At 38.4% G+C, this 18,688-nt stretch overlaps 1 protein-coding gene across 1 annotated transcript in view; it reads right to left on the bottom strand.

Annotated features, from left to right (window-relative positions):
* Pak5 (p21 (RAC1) activated kinase 5) overlaps nt 1–18,688 on the bottom strand; it is a 107,363-nt gene that overhangs the window by 46,540 nt on the left and 42,135 nt on the right. The window lies entirely within an intron of this gene.

Raw genomic sequence — 18,688 nt, 5'->3', positions numbered from 1 at the left:
ACGTATAGGTGAGATCATGTGCCTAGCTTATTTCACTTAAGATGATGTTTTTGGGCTCTTTGATATTGCCATGAATGACAGGATTTCCTTCATATGTTAAGGCTGAAGAGTAAGCATATAACACATTTTCTTTATCCATTCATTGGCTGATAGACACTGAGGTTGACTCTGATTTTTAGTTATTGTGAATGCTGTTGTGATGGGCATAGGAGTACACATGTCTCTTGGACACATTGATTTCATTTCCTTTGGTTCAATTGCTGAGTCATATGGTAATTCTATTTTTAATTTTTTGAGGATCTATCTCTTCCTATTCAGAGACATTTATACTTTCATCTTTTAAAATTATTTAAACTCTGAGAAGTCTTACTACATCGAGAACTTTGAAATGTAGTTACAAGGAAATGTAAAATATGTGGTTTGCATTTGTGGTCTGCATTTTACTTCTATCGGACAACACTGATTTAGAGTGGAGATTGGCAAGCTATGGTCCATGGCCCAAATCTGGTATTGCTTATTTTTGTAAATAATATTTTATTGGAACCCAGTCATGCCCACTTGTTTTCATACAGTGAATGACTGCTAATGCACCACAGTGGCAGAATTGAGTAATTGCGACAGAGACCATATGGCCCACAAAGCATAATCTATTTCCTTTTGAGCCCTTTAATCAAAAAATTTGCTAAACTCTGATCCAGAGTATCACAGATATAGTATTTGATTCATGGGCTGCCCCCAAAAGAAATTCACATAAGCTGGATATGCTTTCTCAGTGTGATGGGAACACATGATACCAAAGAACCATTTAGTTCATTTATAATCTGTGGTTTTGCAGCAGAGGAGGGTACAAATCACAGGTCTGCCTCTCCTGAAGCAATTCAGTTTTGGGGCCAAGCCAATCGATAAGAATGAGAACCCCAACTCTACTCCCAAAGCATTTTCAAGCAACAGCAGTCAAGAAGCAAGTTTGTTGCATTCTGGCTGGGTTTAGGATAGCTAGGCCTTAGGCCACAGACATGATGAACATAAACAAGAATTTAGCAGGTTTCCTTTCCTCACATAGGATTTGAACTTTGAAGAATTTATTCTTCTGAGTTCATATGAATAAAATGACTGCCACCAATCTTTGAATTGGTTTTAAAGACCTTCCAGACACTAACAGGTATTAGGTACTTCCTATGGGCTAGGATGACGAGAAATGTTTTTTCTTGCATTTAATCTTCACAATAGAACTCTGAGGTATATAGCATTATTGCAACTTTGTACAAAGGATGAAAATGAGGCTCAGAGAGGCCAAGTTATTGTCTAATGTCATTCAGCTGACAGGTGGAGGATTCAAATGCAAGGTTCACTCTAGCCTATTAAAATACTGCCTCTCAATATACTATACAACACACAGCAGGCCTTATGAGCACTCATAGTGGGTAGACAGATCAGTAAAAGATGGCAAGGACAAGCTCTACCCCTCCTGTGATTCAGTGAAAGGAATGTAAGCGTGTATGCTATGGGAAGGGAGTAGCATAAGTTTCCAGAAGCAATACATTTTAAAGAATTTTGAAATTCTGAGTTGGGTTTAAATTTTAAATTCTGTTTAAAACAGAACTTTCTGGAAATTGGAGAAACACAAGTTGTCTGACTTGGAAATAATTAGCCTTTATAGAAATTTTAAAATTTTGTTTGTAACAAAAGAGAAATCTCGTTAGATGGTCTTTGCCCAAGATTTTGGTGCTTAAAACTACTTATTTAAGGGCTGGCGATGTGGCTCAAACAGTAGCGTGCTCGCCTGGCATGCGTGTGGCCCGGGTTCGATCCTCAGCACCACATACAAACAAAGATGTTGTGTCCTCCAAAAACTAAAAAATAAATATTAAAAAAACTACTTATTTAACAAAATGGGTGGTCTACACATCAATTGACACCCCCCTTAAAAAATCCCCAAATCAACTGATAAAGTGATGCTTGAATTATTGCTAATATGTAATACTAAAGATCAAAATTTCTTTTACAGACTCTATAAAGAAGCAGAAGGCATATTTAGTTTAATTTAGTCAACAAAATTTTACCATTGAGTGTCCCAAACTTAAATTTCTGTCGTTTTTCAACCTGACATTTCAAGCCACCTTTAGGAAAGTAAAAATTATCTCTTGAAGGCATAATAAATGTGAAGAAACTTGTTAATCTGGAAATAAAGCTGCTAGGTGGTTCGATAACATTTTAAAGTACAAAGCTGGTACTGTTATTATGTAGTTCACATTTTGGAAATTGATTTGTCTTAGATGCCAAGGAAAAGGTATGCCCCATGGAAAAAAGAAAGGAGAAAATCTGGGTTCAAAATATTCTAAACATTTCAGAAATGTGAAACTTTTATTAAATTCTGAGGTCAACTTTACCAAACATTCCTAGCCGTTAGACATGTATTTCTCTTTAGTGATCAAAGTCAGAATAATAGTTTCCCCCATGGAAAGGAACCCAAGGGAGCTTTCTCAATCTTGACAGTGTTCTCTATCTTGATCAGGGTTGTGGTCACATGAATGCATAACTATGTAAAAATTCAACAAACTGGACATCCATGATTTGTGTCTTTTATGACTTGCAAATCGTTTCTTTGCTGAAATACATTGGAATGGCATCGAGCCTATAGTTGCTGGATGTTACCAGTAAATATGTAGAACGCTGAGGGCAGTTCCTAAAATATAGGACTATGGATCCATCCAAGAATGGGTGTTTTCCAGGCATTGTCATAGATGGGTGTCAGCAGGTAGGTAGCAAAGAACACTAAGAATGAGGAGGAACCAGGGATTTTAAGTTGGAAGGCAATTATTAAATGAGGGGGCTGATGGGTAAGGATAATGGAGCTTGGTTAACTGCTAAAGATCAAAGGTAGAGAGAACAGGAGTGGTGGGATAGGTGGGTGGCTGAATCCAAGAAGACAAAAATCCTGTCGGTAAAACCCAACCAAAGAATAATGCTATTCTTAACAAATGCCAGAGAAGTGGTGTGATTGATGCTAGTAAGAGTTTTTGCAGGGCTGGGGTTGTGGCTCAGCGGTAGAGCACTCACCTAACACATGTGAGGCCCTGGGTTTGATCCTCAGCACCAAATAAAAATAAATAAATAAAATAAAGGTATTGTGTCCAATTACAACTAAAAAATGAATATTTTAAAAAAGAGTTTCTGCAGCTCCCTTTTACTCTCCATCTTTACCATGTCCTCATGCTTCTCAATCTGCAAACTTGGCTCACCCAGAGAAACCTCCAAATCTATAGGGATTTTCGTATATATGGCAGAAGTGCTAACTATAACATTTCTTTGATTTATATAAGTACATATATACATGGTTCTCTTTCTTTTTTGATTTTTTCTTTCTTTCTTTCTTTCTTTTTTTTTTTTTTTTTTTGCAAAACAAGACTCATTTATCCCAAGGAGATTATTTATCTGAGATATAGATATGTTAACATTTAAAGATCATGTCTCTTTGAAAGCCAATGAAAGTTTTACAAATACACTTTGAGGGTTCATCACAGTCCTTAGGAAATGCTGAGGCAGTGAGAGATTTTGCTTCATCCAGAAGTTTCACTGGCAGCAGCTCTCAGTCATAGCTACACAGGAGCATTACCTGGGGAGCTTACATACATTCCTCTCCTCAGACCAATTATATCACTTGTGGTGGTTCCAGGAATCAGTAGTTTCTAAATCTCCCTGGGTGATTCCAATGTGCAACCAAATTTGGAACCATATTGCTAATGTCTCTCTCCCTGCTGATCAAAGTGGGGCCCCCAGACCAGCAGCATCCACATCTTGAAATGCAGTCTCAGTCCCATCTGGATCTACCGAATCAACCTGCATTTCCACCAAATCTCCAGGTAACTCATTTGTACACTGCAGTCTGAGAAGCACTGTAGAACCTTTGCCTTTGATTCATTCCTATGGCTTCTTTTTCACAACTCAAACTATTTCAGTTCAGCAGAGATTTTGAAAATTGGTCAGTTCCCACTGTGGTGCACATGTACACACACACATACACCACACACCTGATTACATATATATACACTGAGAGAATTGATCAATATATCACATTCAAACACACATATATCTTCATATATATATATATCAGATTCAAACACACATATATCTTCATATATATAGCATATATATCTTCATATATATATATATATATATATATATATAGAGAGAGAGAGAGAGAGAGAGAGAGAGAGAGAGATGTTGTTATCAAAGGAAAATATATTTCCTAGCCTTTCAATCCAGATTAGTACAGATTAATAGGATAATTGCTGTGTTTTATAGTAAAAGAAACAATAATCCAAAATGGAAAAAGGATTGACTCACAAACCCAAAGGCACCTCTGGAGTACTGTGCTCCTAGCACATGTTCTGTCACTTAATGATATAGTCTATTTATCCTATTATGATGCTGTTCAAACATCCCAGGGGGTAAGTTTAAGTTTAGAAAGCAGGAGTCTGCAAAAAGTTTACTGCATAATCCTATTCATTCCCTCCAGGATATTCACAGAACCAAAAGAACCCTTGCACCAACATGAAGAGAGCATCCACTCCTCTCTTTCTAAGCTACCTCGCCAAGTTGAAAGAGAAGGCAAGTCTACAAGTCCCCTTCCTGAAGCGGTATCTTAGCTAGCTGGGACCTAGGCAACCAACATATGCCAGAAGAGACTCGAACAACGTTATGTTTCCTTTTCCCCAAAATGTATTTTATCAATTGTTTTTTTTTAATATCATGACTGCAGACTTAACAAAAAGACAGTATCAGAAACACATCAAATCTAGTGCTGCTTTTGCCTTAGGAATGATTTTGAAGACAGAGTTCACTGGGCTATTCAGGGATCTTATCTATCAAAAACATATATTTACAGATGAGGGTTAGAAAGTTTTTTTCCTGAAGGTAAGACTCTCCTTTCCTATTGATAAAAATCCTGCAACTATTCAACTGGACTCTTGAAAGGCTTGAACATTTTCAGATTTATAGCTTAACTGTCATGATCATGAGTGAGGCCTGCCTGAATATTTGTATTCCTTCTCCTTGTCATTTCTCCCATTCATGATTTACATCATTCTTGGTCCTCACTCTTTCATTGTATTGATAATGTGTCATGCCTTTATTATGTGGGATTTTATCAGACATGAATGTCAATCCTTTTGGGGAACAAAGTATCCTCTCAATTACCAATTTCAGTGTTTAATTTCCATCCCTTAAGTACTCCACTGAAATTATCCCCAGCTTTAAAAATCCCTTCGTCCCACTTTTTACCCAGGACACTGGAGGAAGGTCACCAATAAGAGTTTTCAACACTTGAAGTTGCAGGGTCCTAACGAACAGGTCAAGTTCATTTGACAGCTGAGTCACTATCATGGAGTGATAGCACTGTGTTGTGAATGTGGTAATCTGGACTCTAGTCTGGGTTCTGTTACCAGCAACTGTGCAGCCTGTCAGATCACTTTATCTTACTAGGTGAATGTTTCTTGTCTTTACTGAGAGGATTTTTGTGTTTGTCAGTTAGTTACATTTACTCATTAAGGAAACACAAGCCCATTGCGTAAAGGGAAAACCTAATAAGAAGCTGTCAGTATCTTTAGTACCTTAGAAACTAACTATAGAGATATAGTATCTTTGGGAAGTTCCAAAAGTACTTACGCTCAAACTGTACTTGAGAGCAAATTAATAAGGATCTCTGTGGTACAGCCTAAGCAGTGGTAGTTTCAAACCTCCACAGGGCGATTTCAATGAGCAGTCAAGGTAGAAAACAAGAATCTAACACAATGCATATTAAACTCAACTATGTCTAGAAATTTCCTGGGTATCTTATTACACACAGGTTCCAAGTGAGCAGATCTGGGGTGGGGCATGAGATTCTGAACTTCTTATAAGCTCTTAGGTAAGGCTGGTGCTCATGATCTGCAGAGCACATTTAGAATTACAGGGTCCTAAAGAATAGATCAAGTTTGCTTGATAGCTGAGTTGTTATCATGTTGTAGTAAGAGCACTGGATTATGAATTTGGCAATCTGGATTCTAGTCCAAGTTTTGTCACTAGCAACTATGTAGACTGTGTCAAGTCACTTTACATTTGTTAGGTTGATGCTCCTTAGTTGTACTGAGAGGGTTTATGTGTTAGTCAGCTTCTCATTGCTGCGACAAAATACCCAAGAAAATCAACTTAGAGGAAGAAAGATTTATTTTGGCTCATGGTTTCAGAGGTTTCAGTTCCATGGTAAGCTGGCTCCATTGCTATGTCCTGCAATGAAGCACAGCAAGATGGTAGAGACAGCATGGTGAAACAGAGCTGCTCATTTTATAATTAATGGAAAGGAGAGAGAAAGGGTGATGTGCGGGAAGGCTGGGAACAAGCTTCTTTCAGGGCTTGCCCCCAATAACCTACTTCTTCCAACTAGGTTTTACCTCCTACAATTTCTATCACTTCCCAATAATGCTATCAGATATGAACACATTAATTAATATTTTACTGATGAAGTCAGAGCCCTTAGGACCCAGTCATTTCTCATAAGCCATCTCTGAATATTGCTGATTTGGAGAGCAAGCCTTCCATATATGAGCCTTTGGAGGATACTTCATATCCAAACCAAGTTTGCCTGGCTCCCTTCCAGCATATACATTCTGTTGCTTTGAAGGCTATCTCCATGTTTTAGCTAATCCACATAGTTATGTCTCCTACAGAGTGCTAAGTCTGCAAAGTAATTGGCTTGATTGAAAAACAGTCTGACAGGTGCTGAACTACTGGGAGAGAAAATTATGTGCACCGACTGGAGTCAGTGTATACTCTCTTATACTTCAAAATTCTAGAACAAACACTGACCTTGTAAACAACTTCTAGATTAGCTAATGCGAGACCATACTGCCACAAACCATTTGGTATCCTGATACTTTTTCAACAAAGTCAAAGTGTGTTGGGTTACTGCAAAAATGGTCCTAATTTTCCTTTCCTGATAATTTATTTTCACAATTTCAGAGATTAAGTCCATAGCTGGTTGACTCTTTCCCTCTGGGCCTTAGATTATGTGGAACATCATGACAGAAGGGGATGCCATAGAACTGCTCAGTTCATGATAGTTAGGATATCAGAGAGTTGAGTGAAAACAGTCAGGGATAATATACTACAAAAGGGCGTGTCCCCAGTGACCTTCATGCTCTAGTCATGCCTTATTTGCCTACAGTTACCATCTATTAACCACTTAAATTATTAACCCATCAAATAGATTAATTCACTGATTAGATTACAGCTCTTGTAATCTTCATTCCACCTCTAAACATTTCTGCATTGTCTCACACATGAGCTTTCAAAAACACCTCAGGTCCAAACTATAACACATGTCATTTTCAATGTGACTCCATGACTCCTCCCATCAGAAGATGGAGTCTGTTTCCTTTCCTCTTGACTCTGGGTTTGGTCACATGACTGTTTCTAGCCAATAGAACATAGCAGAAGTGACTTCCTGTCCAATCAAGGCTAAGCTTCCAGGGGCTGTGCAGCTTTGAACTCTCCCTGGTTTCCATGTGAACAAAGTTGGACTAACCTAGTAAAAAATGAGAGGCATGTGGAAAATGGACAAGTTATAGCAGCTGAAGCCATCCTTGACCAGCCAGCCTCACAGAGCCGATTCAGCAATTGACAGATGAATGAGTCCAGATGGGTCTAGAGGAACTGCCAGCTAAGCACAGGCCAAACTGCCAACTTGCAGAATTTTGAGGAATTATAAATGCCTCTTGTTTAAAACTCTCTTTTATTATGGGAAAATACACATAACACGAAATTTCTCATTTTAACTATTTTTAAGAAGGCAATTCAGTGGCATTAAGCACCTCTGTAATGTTGTACCACTACTACCCATTTCTAGAACTTTTAATTGCCCCATACAGAAACTCTGTATCCACTAAATAATAACTCTCCCTTCGATCCCTGGGTCATATAGTAAGTCTATGATTCAACTTTTCAGGAACCTCTAAATTCTTTCCACAGCAGCTGCTGCATTTGACATTCCTACTAGCAATCCTTGTGGATAATAATTTATTTGCATCAACTGTTAAACGTTATAATAGACATCCTAACGAGTATAAAATGACATTGTGCTTTGATTTGTATTTCCCTGGTGACTAGTTATTGTTCAGCACCTTTTCCTGTACTTGTTGGCCCTCTGCATACCTTCTTTGGAGAAACGTCTGTCCAAGTTCTTCACCCATATTTGAATTGGGTTGTTTGTTTTTGTTACTGCTGAGTTTGGGGGGTTCTTTTTGTATTCTGGATATTTTCCCCTTTATATATGATTTATAAATATTTTCTCCCATATTTTGTCTCATGTTTTTGCTGTCTTGATAGTATTCCTAAAGTCCAATTTATCAATATTTTTCTTGTGCCTATGCTTTTGTTTACATATCCAAGAAATCATCGCAAATCCAATATCATAAAGTTATTTCCTATTTTTCCTTTAAGAGATTTATAGTTTTAGCTCTCATGTTCAGGTTTTTGATCCACCTTGAGTTACATTTATCTATATGGTATAAGGTAAGGGTCCAGTTTCATTCTTCTACATGTGAATATCTAATTTTCCCAGCACTATTTTGGCTATAAGATTTTTCCCCAGTGAATAGTCTTGGCACCCTTGTGAGTTTATTTTGGGAAGTATTCTGTTCTATTGATCTTGATGTCTATCCTTATGCCAGCACAATACTATTTTGGTTTTTATTGTAGTTTTGAGATCAGGAAGCTTGTGTCTTCCAACTTTGTTCTTTTTTTCCAGGAATGTTGTGGCTCTTTGGGGTCCCTTAAGATTCCATATGACTTTTAGGATTCTTTCTCTTTTTGTGGTGCTGGGGATTAAACCCAGGGCCTTGTACATGCTAAGCAAGCACTCTACTAATGAGCCACATACTCAGCCAAGGATTGTTTTTCTCTTTTTGCAAGAACGCCATTAATATTTTGATAGGAATTGGATTGAATCTATAGGTCATTTTGATAGTACCATCATCTTTATAATATTAAGTATTCCTCTCTATAAAAATAGGATGTCTTTCCATTCATTCACACTTTCTTCAATTTTTCAGCAGTGTTGTAGTTTTGAGTTTGTTCTTGGCTCTTTAGTTTTAGACCACTTTGGTACACAGAATTACTTTTGATAATAGATGACTGATCCATTATTGATATTAGTCCAGGCTACTGACTCTAAACCTCCTGATTTCTCCCCTGAGCAGAAAGCTCCCTTTTTCATTAACCTTTCTCATTTTCAAAACAAGTTGTCAAGGAAAATGATAGTCCTCTGTCCTCCTGTTTCCCTGTGGCGTCATTCACTGGAATGACACTTTTGTTTTCTCTTGTCTCTCTTGTCTCCATTGTCTTGTCTTGTCTTATCTCTCTTGTCTTGTCTCTCTCTCATTGTCTTTTCTCTCATTGTCTTGTCTCTCTTGTCTCCATTGCTCACTTGTCTACATGTGACAGGGATCATGGTTTATCTAATGGGAAGTAGGAAGAAGCATCAAGGGACATGCATAGCTTGAGGGACCTCCTTTTGATTTTTGAGCTTCCCTGTGTACAGCCTGTGTACTCTACTTCCAAGTGGAAAGGATGGAGAACTTTTCTTTCAGAAGCCAAGAGTTCCTCTCTGATCCAACACTGGCAGATGATGAGTGTGGCTGGGTCAATAATAGCTTTGCACAATGCTCATGTTTAAGCAGCAGGGTGATATGGAGGTGTGTATTGCATGAAGAATCATTATTAAATGTGGCCTCACAAGAATAAATCTGATACTTGGATCTCCATCTTTCTTTCTTGCAGTCTAAATATAAGGGAGAGTCTGCAAAGATTTTCACATTGCCTTAAACCCACGTGTAACTGTCATAGTTTAAATCAGTTCTGCAAGTGAGAGAAAACCAAGCAGGAATTCCATGAATTGGAGGAAGGAAATGCTACTGGTGGGATGGAGTAGAGAAGAGGTTTGAAGACAAAAAAAGGTCCAAAACAAAAAGGGTGGGTTCTTTAACAAGAACATTACTCTTCATTTATCCCTATGTGCTACCATCTACTCTCTTGCTTTTGGATCTATACAACAGTTGTAAGAAATATATATTATTGGTATGCCTCTTTTTACTAATGAGAAAAGAAAAGTTACAATTATTGCCCAATATTCCACAACTCTTTAGCGGGTGGAAACTGAAATATCTTGTAAATTCTTTACCCCCTCCCTGTAATGATTGTGCACCCCACCCTTTGCAGTTGACATTACAGTATCTCCCAGTAGAGCAGATGTGCCTGTTGACTGTGAGGTTGGCGATGGTCTTGTTTTGGCCCTTGGAATATTTGTGGACTGACAAAAATGGAGGCTGTTATATGTACTGCTTGGCTTCTTGAGTTCCTGCCATATTCCCTGAAGAGAACCTGATCTGGTAGTTGCTGGCCCATGAATAGTACTAATAGTCATTTTGAACAGATATGAACTCGACATAAAACCTGAAGCCAAATCCAGCTTTTCTAAAACTTAAAGCAGAATAACCCTACCAACTGAAGACCCATAAGCAGAAGAAAGAAAATTTCGATGTTAGAAGTTTTTAAAATCTGGGGGTTTGTTTACTATGTAGCATGTTTTGCAACCACAGTTGATGTATACAGTGATGGAGTCATAATTAAATTCCAGGAATGTCTGATTGTGTGCCTTTGCTCCTGACTTCCCTAACACACAATCTGGGGAATAGTACTGCCTTTGGCTAGCACAGTGTGGAATGAAGCTCCCCGTGCCTGCATGTGCCTCCTATAGATGCTCACCTGTCATGTGTTTGTCATTTTTATGGATAGACCCTCAGGCTAATTTGTCAGTCAGTTTCTGAGAATCTAAAGTTTTGTTTCTTTTTTCTTTCCTTTTTTCCTTTATTTTTTTCAGTTCATTCTATTCTTACCATTTTTTACTATATAGAATTTTCCCATTTTCATGGGAAAATTCTATAATAGCTAGTAAAATGTGAGATGTACTTGCAATATTTGACAGTAGAGATTCAGAACTGTTTCAAATCAGTAAAATATGACTATAGCATCTAAGCAAAAATGTAGAAAGGAGCCTCTTCATCAACCTAAGTTTTGTTTCTCTTCAGTCAATAATTAGAACTGAATCCAAATGACCAACAAATACATGAAAAAAATGTTCAACATCATTATCACTTAGAGAAATGCAAATCAAAGCTACATTAAGATTTCATCTCACACCATTCATAATGACAGTCATCAAGAATACAAATAACAGTAAATGCTGGAGAGAATGTAGAGAAAAAGGATACCTTTTACATTGTTGGTGGGGCTATAAGTTAGTGTGACCACTATGGAAATCAGAATGGAGGTTCCTCAAAAGACAGGCATGAACCGCCATATGACCCAGCTATACCACTTCTTGGTATTTATCCTGAAGAATTAAAGTCATCATACTACAATGATACATGCATTATCCATATTTGTAGCAGCATAATTTACAGTAGCCAAACTATGGAACCAGTGTCTATCAATGGATGAATGGATAAAGAAATCTGTGGTATATATACACAATGGAGTTTTATTCAGCCATAAAGAAAAATGAGATTATGGCATTTTCAGGAAAATGGATGGAACTAGAGATCATTATGTTAAGTGAAATAAGTCAAACTTAAGAATATTGAGTTTCTCTCATATATGGAAGCTAGAGAGGATAAAGGGAAAGAAAGGTGGGGTTGAATCTCATAAAAAATCCAAGGGAGCATTGGGGATGTGGCTCAAGCGGTAGCACGATCGCCTGGCATGCGTGCGGCCCGGGTTCAGTCCTCAGCACCACATACAAACAAAGATGTTGTATCCGCCGAGAACTAAAAAATAAATATTAAAAAAAAATCCAAGGGATATTAGTAGAGGAAAGGGACCAAGGGATGGGAGGCAAGCAGTGTGGGTGAAGTGTTAGGCAGTGATATTGGCCAAATTATATTGTTATATGGTGTACATGTATGAATATTTTACAACAAATCCCATCAATATGTACAACTATAATGGGCTGATAAAAAATGTGGAAAAAACCCCCAAAGAACTTAATCCAGGAAATAACTCATATTGCCTGAATGTATGTGAAATGTATTTTGTATGTCTGCTTTTGCAGGCAGAAATCTATTTATTTATTCAATCTATTCTTTAACCAGAACACAACAAAACAAAAACCATATCTTTCTGACTCATGCATTTTATTTCCTATTACTCTAAGTCACAGATGGTTGAAATAGAGGTGGCTTTGGTGGGAAAGTCAAGTTGATTCATTTTTCCTCATTTTGTCTTGGCACAGAACCCAGGAAGCTGGGAGGGACCACTTTCAACATAGAAGCATTGCACTGCATAGAAAGTTGGCAAGTAGAATGGACTGTAGAGGAAAAATCACAGATGCTTCCTGAGAAGAAAATGGCTGATCTCCTATAAACTACCTGTCAATCACACTTGGCTTTTCTGGGTAGGTGGTGCTCTCAAAAAGAGCAAGGTAACTACTTTTTTTTTCCCTTTCCTTGGAAGTGCTTCTTCATGAGAAAGGGCATGTTAACAGCTGCAAGATTTAGCTGGTTGGAAGGAGGTAATCATCCATTTTCTTGATCTCTATCAATGATTCCTGCTTTCTTTCCTATACTTTAGTGAATCCCTTCTACTTATCCCACATCATTCCCTGCAGACTTCAACTTCTGCCCTACTTAAATCAGAGAATTAGCATCTCTTGGCATCTGACGATTTTATCCCAATTCACACACAACTTCTGCCCTAGAGGAAAATTCAGGAGTATCTTTTCAATCCTATTCTTGACCAGCTAATACCACCCTGTACTTATTAATCATCCCAAACTGTATAGATTAATACTCCATGACTGGGCCTACTTGGCTATAGACAGCTTCTAGATTCAAGCCATTTCTCTAGATTTATGTATAACATAGTGTTTACAATGTGCTACACATACTGTGTGATGTGCACATCATCAATATGTAATCTTCAAGATAACCCTAGAAAGCCTGTGCCATTATTATTCCCATGTTACTGATTTATAAGTTGAGGCATAAGCCAGTAAGTAGGAAAGCTGTGTTTTTAAACCCAGGGCATCTGGCTACAGAATCAATGTCTTAACTAGTATTTACAAATTTCTAACATTAAAAAAAAATGTCTTACCACCTGAGAGTTGTGTTAAGATCTTTACATGTATTTTCAAATGTAATCCACTTAACAGCGCTGTAAGACCAGATAAATTATAATCATGATATAATATAAGGAAACTGAGGTATGGCCAGAGTTAAGCTACTATGTCAAGGCCACAAAGTTAGCTTAAGTGGAGGAAACAGATTTTGAAGCCATGTCTCTCTAGATTCAAAATGTTTGTTCTTAAGCAGTCATTAATTCCCATTTAAAATAGCTGCATCCTCTAATGGATCCCCTTCGTTGTGAGTCCCCTCCAACCTGATGTTCTCTGTCCCTTGTCAGCCACACACCAAACATCACCTTTATCCTCCCTCCATGAACACTCATGTAAAGAGATGAGAAAAAGATGCCTGCTGTCGTGATATGGTTTTTCTTCTTCAGAGGAGCCATGTAATGCTAAAGGCCAGGCATTTCTACCCTGTGGCAGGGATTAAAGACCTAGGGTTTGTGCAGTTACTTGTTGAGCTATTATCTGGAACTCTACCCTATTTTCAAGCACTAGGTATTCCTATTGAAGGAGGTGCAGAGAGAACACCTGTCCTAATTTGAGCTTTTCTGAAAGCCAACCCTAAGGATGCTGTTTAGTGCAGCTCTGGGACTCCAGAAAGCCATATGACAGAAATGAGTACAACAGAAATGAGACAAATCTTGTATACTTTGATGAGCTAGTTTCCTCTGTGGACAAGGGGACCTCTGTTCTGCTATAGAACTTCTGAGGAGCCATTTAGATTGTATGTCAGATTTGTCCCTTTAAGAGATGGGGAAATGGAGGTATTTATCCAACACTGTCCTTTATCCTTCCTGCATTGGTTAAAGATTATCTGGTGGGGATTGTGGAGGTATTAAATTCCTGGCATTACTGGTTAGGCCTGTAATGTCAAAGAGGGGCCTAGAGCAGATGGGACTCTCTCAATGTACATGGGACCAGCACGCCAAAGCTGCAACTAAACTCAGGTGGCCCAAGGTCACGTGAAACAGGGCATCCATGTGACTCCACAGTGGGCTTTGCACTCAGATGTAGATGTAAATATCTGCTGTGCCATCTGTTAATTATAAGGCCTTATGCAGATTGCAGAAGCCTCCCTATATCATATTCCTTGAATGCAAAACAGAGAATGATGATATATTACTAGGTTTATTAAAGGGAGGATCAAGTGAGATAGGGTAGAGTTAATACCTGGGGTAGTACCCAGGTACACAGTGGAAAATTATTATTGGTTTCCCCACTGGGTCAAACATGAACCTACCAATGCCAGTCTCCTTGCTCAATGTTCTGGATGCTTAGTAGGTGTTTGTTGAATGAATGGAGGAATAAAAGTTTCAAAATCTGAAAGGTGGCCTGGGAGGGACAATAACTACCATGGTAGACAGTGTCATGAACTAGGATGAATCTCATAATAATAGGTCAGGAACAAAAAAGCAGATGCTCTATAATTTCATTGAAATAGAGTTCGAAAACTGTCAAAATCTATGTGGATAGTGGTTACTCTTGGGAGTGAGTGAGAATGTAAGGCACATGAGATGGGAAATGGAATGGAAGAGAGGGGGGTTTATAATATTGTGATTCTTCTATAGTGTTTCCCTTGTAAAAATATGCTGGGCCACACATTTACAACTTGTACACATTTCTGTGTGTATGCTAAATGTTGATCAAAGCTTTTTAAAAAAGTGGAGGTAAGGGAACACAGGCCTTGTTTTAAAAGGATTTCTAAGGACTATATACCCATGGAATGAGAAATATAGACATCAAAAATTAATTTCCCTCTATGTGCATCTTGAATAAAAAAGATATTAAAATGCCATTTTGGAAAATTAACAAAATTTGATTAAAAAATCTTTTTTGCCGATTGATGTTTTAAAAGAAGACCCATTTTTCATATTCTCCAATTACTTCTCCATCCCATATTTGCAAAGAGAAACCTTACAGGGGAGAAGCCTGGCAGACACCACCAACACTGATCAAAGTGAGTGCCATTGGCCATGGGACACATGGAATCCAAGTGTCACCTGGCCAGATGCAATGGAAAGACCCAGCATTAGTTTTTATCAAAGTCCTGCTAAATGTGCATCACATGAACCCAATTGTGAGGAAACATCAAAGCCAGATGGAGGGTCATTCTACAAAACAATTAGCCTGTATTCTTTGGAAGTGCCACCATCAGTACAGACATCAAAGAGGATAGAGGGACTGTTCCAGACTCATCAAGTATAAAAAGATATAACTAAATTCAACAGGTGATTTTCAATTAGATCTTCATCATTGGGATGACTGGTGACCATTATTAGGGCCTGAGAAATAAATGACAGAAAAGTTTTAGATCTCAGTGTTAATGTCCTAATGTTGGTGATGGCATGTGGCCATGTAGATGTTGTTCTTTATTGGTAGTGTCTTAGTCCATTTGGGCTGCTTTAACAGAATACCATAGAGTGGGTGGCTTATAAAACAGCAATTTTTTTTCCCCTCACAGTCTTGGTGGTCAGAAAGTCCAAAATTATAGTGCTAGCAGATTGGGTGACTGGCTCATAGACTCATTATTACCTCTCATGGAGAAAAGCATGAGAGAGCTCTCTGGGGCCTCTCTTATAATGGCAGAGCTCTAATGACCCAATCACCACATTAGGGGTTAAGGTTTCAACATGAGCATTTGGGGGAGACACAAACATTTAGTCTACAAGAGACAGGAAACATACACTATGGTTTTTGGAGGTGATGAAGCATTCAGCTGGCAATCTAATCTCAACAGATTCAGGAAAAATGGTTCTTTACATGGTGCTTACAACTTTTCTTTGAGATCATTTGAAATAAAAATGAAAATAATAAATAATAATTTCATGAATGCTTTAGCCAAAGGATCCTAGATCTGAAAGGACAGCCGTTTAGATCAAGAATATAAGGTAGAAATGCTCATTTCTGGAGTGAATTTAAACTGGCCAACAATCCTCCATTGTCTCTATGTGGGATAAGTTTTTCAGACACTCCTGATCCTAAGTAATGTCTTTTAATTTGGCTTTCAATCTCGTTTTTAAAATCAGAGGGAAAATATTTTAAATACCAAATACTTTGCAAAAACTGATGGATATTTTAAAAAGAGAAATGTGGGTGCAAGATACACACATTCTCAAATTCGAAACAAGATTAATAGGGGGGTTTCTAAAATGAATTAATAGATAGGAAGCTGCTGAAACAGTATTTGAATCATTTAGATTCAATTTGCTTTGCTGGACAGGTCACTTCCACTATGTTCTATTATCAGTGTTAGATTGGCCCTGACAACCCTAATAAATTAAACTGTCCAGCTGCAGCTCCTTTATCTGATGCTAGTGGTAATGGAAACAAGGATGAAAGAGAAAGGAACTCTAGTCATGAAAGACAGTCAGTGAGACGAAGAATAAAGCAAATAACTTGCAGATTTGGTGAATATATGATGCTTCCCCACCAAATCATATCTACTGTCTGCAAAGTATGGACTCCACTCCAGGTGGCAGGGCCCAGGAGGAGGGAGGGATTGCCTTGGCAGTTAAGCACAGGATACTGGCAACAATACGTTGGGGTGGAGAGGGGATTATGCTGTAGATGGACTCTCAAGTAATGAAGAGGGGCTTGCCTTTGCTTCCTATTCATGGGTCAGTGGCTCTAATTTGCAAACTCACTCATTAGCCTTCAGGTTCAATCTGAGCCATGTGAATGCATCAGATGGAGTCTTCTGAAGTCCGAATTCCACTCATGCTGCCATGAACAACTGAGCTAGTGCCTCTGCTTTCCAGATTGCTGAGAATCAAGGACACTGGATTTTAACCCTGTACAACCTGAGGGCAAAGGAGACACACACAGATGCACATCATTCCTTTCCTTCTTCAAGGCTGGAGTGTGGTGAGGGTCGAAGGGGGCAAATGAGCTCATGAGAAGGATGGTCCTGGAGCTCTGATGACAACCTCAGCCCCCAGGGGTTCAAAGCCATCAAAGGCAGGGGGCAGCGGGGATTTTTTTTTTTTTTTTTTTTTTTTTTGCATCTGGCCACTGGGGACACTCTCCTGAAAGATTTTACACTAAGCAAAACAAAACATTACAAAAAAAAAAATCCAATTTTGGTTAATTTTCCTTTCTAGGAATTTTAAAACCATATTAGTTTGGTGGATTTTTAACATAGTATATTTTCCTGTTTAAAATTTAAAAATGGATCCTTGCAAATTATCACAAATGGAGAAAGAAACTGACAGGACAGATGGATAGCTAACACTTTGAAATCCATTCTGCAGAAGGTTTGTAATCAGAAAATGACAGTGAAGGAAGTAAAATGCCAAATGCTCATTTTCTCTTGAGGTAACCATGTGTGATAGGGTCTTTCCTTTGTATTCTTTTATAATTAGCACAGCTATTGTTTAATAAGGACTAGACTGCAGATTTCAAAGACTCACATCTGCCCCCTGGTGTGAAGATAGATAAAAGCAACTACAAGTGCTTAGATAAACGTTGAAATCATACTGCTATACACAAAACCTTACATAGATAGTGGGTGAATATTCACAGTGTATTCAGAATTGGACTAGTCATTATGGAGGACTTCAAATAAAGAATTAGCCTAAACATTTTCTGGGTAACCAGACTGCTGTTAAATACCTCCTTTTAGCCAGGCGTGGTGTTGTACATCCGCAATCCCAGTGGCTCTGGAGGCTGAGGCAGAAGGACTGCGAGTTCAAAGCCAGCCTCAACGATTTAGCAAGGGCCTAAGCAACTTAGAGAGACCTTGTCTCTAAACAAAATACAAAGAAGAGCTGGGGCTGTGCCTCAGTGGTTGAGTGCCCCTGGGTTCAATCTCCAGTATAAACAAACAAACACACACCTCTGTTTTATGCTGACATGGGATAGAGTTTGAGTGTGGCTTCACACATTGGTCCTGAACCATTAGTTATCACTGCTGTATTTCTCTGAACTTCTCCAGAAAAATACTGGGCATGAGATGTAGCTGTTGCTCCCTTCCCTGACTGTAGGGTAACCTTGCATGGAACAGTATGTTTGCAGCCTTCTTACTTAAAATCAGAGGTTTTAAAATGCTTAACTGAATAGCACACAGGAAGTGTGCTTACTATTTGAGTTATAAATAGGCAAATGTAAGATGCTGACATATTTACAATGTCATAAAGCATTTTTATTTTGGTCTTTGTAGCAGACCCTCCTGATCATCTTCTTGGACTTACTTGGATTTCTTTAACTTTTTTGGCTTGTCCCTCTCCCCCTCCTCCCCTGGATTCTGTGAGTTTTATTTCTAACAAAGTGTACCTGTATCATAGCTACAATTTGAATGTATGTAGCCCTTCAAAATTCAAATGTTGGAACTTAAACCCCAAGATGATAATATCAAGAGGTGGGGCCTTTAGGAAGTGACCTTATAAAGTGATCTTAATAAAAGGGCTGGAGGGAACTAATAGGCCTTTTACCCTTTCTTTCTCTTCCTCCATGTCAGGACCAGTATTCAAG

The sequence above is a fragment of the Urocitellus parryii genome, chromosome 6, assembly GCF_045843805.1.
Source record: "Urocitellus parryii isolate mUroPar1 chromosome 6, mUroPar1.hap1, whole genome shotgun sequence".
NCBI lineage: Eukaryota > Metazoa > Chordata > Mammalia > Rodentia > Sciuridae > Urocitellus > Urocitellus parryii.
Note: the sequence above shows the minus strand (reverse complement) of the source record. Positions and strands in the feature narration are given on the sequence as shown.